The following is a 4,439-nucleotide window of genomic DNA, read 5'->3' as shown; positions in this document are numbered from 1 at the left end:
TGCCTGTCTTCTGCCAGCGCCTCGCCGTGCGCCCCATTCTGCCTCCGCCCGCGCCCCGCCCCGTCGCCCGCAGCTCCTCGGCTTTCGTTTCCCACCGAACGGAAAGCGAAACTCAGCGAGAGGCTGGTCCCGCGGGGCCGAGCTTTGGCGGGAAGGCGGAGGCGAGGCTGGGGTTGTAGGTAAATCCCAGCGACGCAGTGCGGAGCCGCCGCGGACAAGTCATCGGTGCGGATCTGGTGCATCTGTGTTGTGGGTTTTAGCATTTAAAGATGTGTTCTATGTTTTGAATACGTGCCGTTTGTCGACAATTCCAAGAATACATGCTTCTTCTTACACCATTGTAAGATCTCTGCAATTAGGATGCATCTTACAATCGTTTGGCGTTTCATAGGATAAATGGCAGCGTATTTTTCTCTCTTAATGCTATAATTTCTTAAATAGTGTATCTTAAAACCGGTGGCTTGTAGAATCAATGAAATATGGCATGTATGTATAAAGTCGTTATCCTGTTACTCTGTTGCTCTGCAGGAGCCCACAGAGGCGGGTCCACGTGGTGAGTGGTAGAGCAAAAGGGAAAAAAAGTGGAGGTTGGATTGAAAATTGGAGCTCTTCTTGTGGAGTCATGATTCTCAATAGGTATAGAGAGAGAAATAAATACAGAGGTAAACGTGTAACTTACGAAAAGGTCTAACAGACGTAATATTCACTGGCTACTTGTGATATGCCAGGCTCTCTACTGAGCGCTAAACCTAACAATCTACACAACAGCCTCTTGATGTAGGCCCTATTTTTATCCCTATTTTATAGGAAAGAAACAAACAAACCCGTTGCCGTCGAGTCGATTCCAACTCATAGCGACCCTATAGGAAGAGTAGAACTGCCCCCGTAAAGTGTCCAAGGAACGGCTGGTGGATTTGAACTGTGACCTTTTGGTTAGCAGCCGTAGCTCTTAATCACTGTGCCACCAGGGTTTCCATTTTATAGGAAGGAATATTAAATTTCAAGAGGTTAAGTGACTTGCCCAAGGTAGTACAAGATTGTAAATGGTGGAGCCAAGATTCCAAAGGGGGTTTGACTCCCGAACCACTGTTTCCACCTCTAATTTCACTCGTTTAATAGAAAATAAGAGATCAGCGTCATTAGGAGCTCACCAGATGGGCATGCAGATGTATGTAAGGTTAAAGCATGCACACATGAAATGCTTGTTACCTCTTTAGAGATGTAGTTGAAGCATGTAGACTCTAGGGGTAGGGGTAGCAGGGTTATCTGCCAGCACCTCTATCTCGCTCAAGAGGGACTCCAGTTCTGGCTGCTGGACAGTGGTAAATTTGTGCAGGAAAGTGGAGTGACATTTTGTCACCAGTGCTCATCCTTTCTGAAATCCATCCACCCAGCACAGGCCAAATGTGAGAGGACAGCTCCAGGGGTGAGAAGCCTCAGAAACCCAAAACTGCCAGAACCTCACTGAGGTGTACGCAGGGTCTGCAGAAAAGTACGTAATCTGTTCAAAATATAATGACATAGAGATATACAAATGTGTCCATAATGTGTGTGGCCGCTTGTGTGCTAAAAACATGCACACAAGCACATACATACATACTGTACACATACATCCATGTGTGTGAATGTGTGTATACCCTGTCACATAAACTACAGCTTTCCCTTCCTTGCAATCTGAAGAGAAGGCAGTATAGTGCGCAGCACGGTGCAGAGCACAGCATATCCTCTCTGGAACGTTGGTTGGGGGTATACAGCATGGTGTTTACACAGTTCACATGATGTACACAGAGTAGGTCCTTGTTATGGATTGAACTGTGTCCCCAAAAATGTGTTGTAATCCTAACCTCTATGCCTGTAGTTATAATCCCATTTGGGAATGGGTTGTCGTTGTTATGTTAATGAGACAGGATTAGTGTAGGATATGTCTTGAGTCAATCTCTTTTGAGATATAAAAAAGATTAAACAAGCAAGTGAGAGAAACAGATGGGGGAAGAGAGATGCCTGGCCACGTGAAGATTGCCCAGGAGCAGAAGCTCAGAAGAGACGAGGGCCTTCCTATAGAGAGAAAGCCTTCCCCTAGAACTGGCACCCTGAATTCCTAAACTGTGAGAAAATAATTTTTTGTTTGTTAAAGCCACCCACTTGTGGTATTTCTGTTATAGCAGCACTAGATAACTAAGACAATCCTCAGTATATTTGCTGACCAATGAATTACTTTAACCAATTTAATATATTTGTTAAGCCTTGTTGATAAAACAGAAAAACAAACCCATTGCCATCGAGTCGATTCCAACTTATAGTGACCTTATAGGTCAGAGTAGAACTGCCCCATAGTGTTTCCAAGGCTGTAAATCTTTACGGAAGCCAACTGCCACATCTCTCTCCCATGGAGCAACTGGTTGGTTCCAACCTTTCAGTTAGCAGCCAAGTGCTTAATGACTGTGCCAGCAGGAACTTGTGAAACTCAGGTCCAGGGAATGGGGAGAGGATGCTGCAAAATTTGAAACAGTTTACTAAATACTTCAAGTCAGTAGAATTCTAAGGAATAAGTTATATTTGCCGTCATTGTTTATTGTTGTCAGTTGCTGTCCAGTCAGCTCCAAATGGTGACATTGTATATAACAGAACTAAGCATTGCCTGGTCCTGAGCCATCTTAATGATCGTTGGTATGTTTGAGCCCACTGTTGCAGCTATTATATCAATCCATCCCATTGAGGGTTTCCCTTGTATTCTCTGACACTCTACTTTATCAAACATGATGTCCTTCAGTGATTACTAGCATATGACTGTTTCTAATGAGTCAGTTCATTCTATTTGAATTTTGGTAGTACAGTGGAGAAAATTAATTGGCATTGCTGTCCCATTACAAAATGGGCACAGGTCAACCTTGGGCTTTAGCCTGGACCACATAATGTGAGGGTCCATTGCAATTATTATGGGGGCACTTCCTCTTCCCCTTCCCTTTGCTTACCTTACAGAACAGTTCAGTGCTAAAGCCATTTATTGGGTCAAGCAAAGTAAATGTCCACACAATAGGGTTCCCCAGTGGCCCAGAGCAGGGTATTAGAGTCCAAGCAAAGTAAGAAGTGCATCTATATGGAAGGGCTGCCTGAGCAAGGGGATTGGGCCGCAGACAGGTTAAAGAGGGTGTCCACACATGGTGGTAGTGGCGGGTAGTCAAAATCAAAGCTTTATGAGGGGTTAAAAAGGTGTCCACACAAGAAGGCAGCCCAGCATGGGGTATTGGAGCCTGAGCAGGGTAAGAAGAACATCCACGCGAGGGCTGACGGGCCAGAAGTCTGTGCAGGGTGTCAGAGCCCAAGCAGCGTGAGGAGGGCATCCAAGTAGGAGGGCTGCCTAGCATTGAGTAGCAGAACCTAAATGAGATAAGGAGAGTAAAAGTGTAAGGAGCAGACTGTCCTGGGGTGTCAGAGCCCAAGTGGTTTGAGGAGGGCTTCTGTGTGGCAGGGTGGTGCAGTGTCTGGTGTGGTGCATAGGCAGGGTGAGGAGGACATCCATGCAGGAGAGGGGGCATGGAGATGAGAGATTGGTCACATTCAGAGGGATTGATCAAATAAGCAAATATAGTAAGGATAATTGGAGCTAGGTTTATCACTGTCAGGGAAGGGATTTCCAAATATGGAGAGGGAAAATGAGCCCTGTGGTGTTGGGTTGAAAATTGGAGCTGTTTGTGTGGATCCATGATTTTCAGTAGGCATAAATAGAGATAAAGAAGTAAATACAGAGGTAAGTGTGTATATACATACATATATTCCCTAGCTCTGTTCACTGAGAGGCCCTGGGAGAAGTGACATCCCAATACCAATGAGCACATCTAATACCCAGATCTTAGCTTCTAATTACCATTCTCTAGTAAAAGCAAAAGAATTCCTGGGTAGCACAAATGGTTAAGTGCTCAACTACTGGCCAAAAAGTTGGCGGTTTGAATCCACCAAGAAGCACCTTGGGAGACAGACCTGGCGATCTGCTTCCGGAAGATCACAGCCTTGAAAACCCTATGGGGCAGTTCTGCTCTGCACATGTGGGGTTGCCATGAGTTGGAGTCGACGGCAATTAACAACAGTAAAAGGAGCCAGAGTTGCTTAGAGAAATGGCTGTTTCCAAGGTTAGGAAAGGGAAAGTGCAAGATGAGCCTAAGACATCTTGTTCTTCCAGAAAATAAGGAAATGCTCAAAGAATGATAAAGGTGTGTCAAAAATACACAAAAGCCAGCTTGAAGGGGCTCCCACTGGCCAAATCCGGAACTATTCAAGCATCAAAATAAATAATGATATTAAGAGTTTATAACCTATTAAATAAATTGGGAAAACATAGTCCATAACAATAAAAATAATTGAATAAATTGAAAGTTTGAGGAGGAATAGAATATTTGCAGTTTCAAAGTACTTTCCTACAAAATACATGTAATTACGAAGGG

The sequence above is a fragment of the Trichechus manatus genome, unplaced genomic scaffold (genome assembly GCF_000243295.1).
Source record: "Trichechus manatus latirostris isolate Lorelei unplaced genomic scaffold, TriManLat1.0 scaffold00081, whole genome shotgun sequence".
NCBI lineage: Eukaryota > Metazoa > Chordata > Mammalia > Sirenia > Trichechidae > Trichechus > Trichechus manatus.
This window is presented reverse-complemented; position numbering follows the sequence as displayed.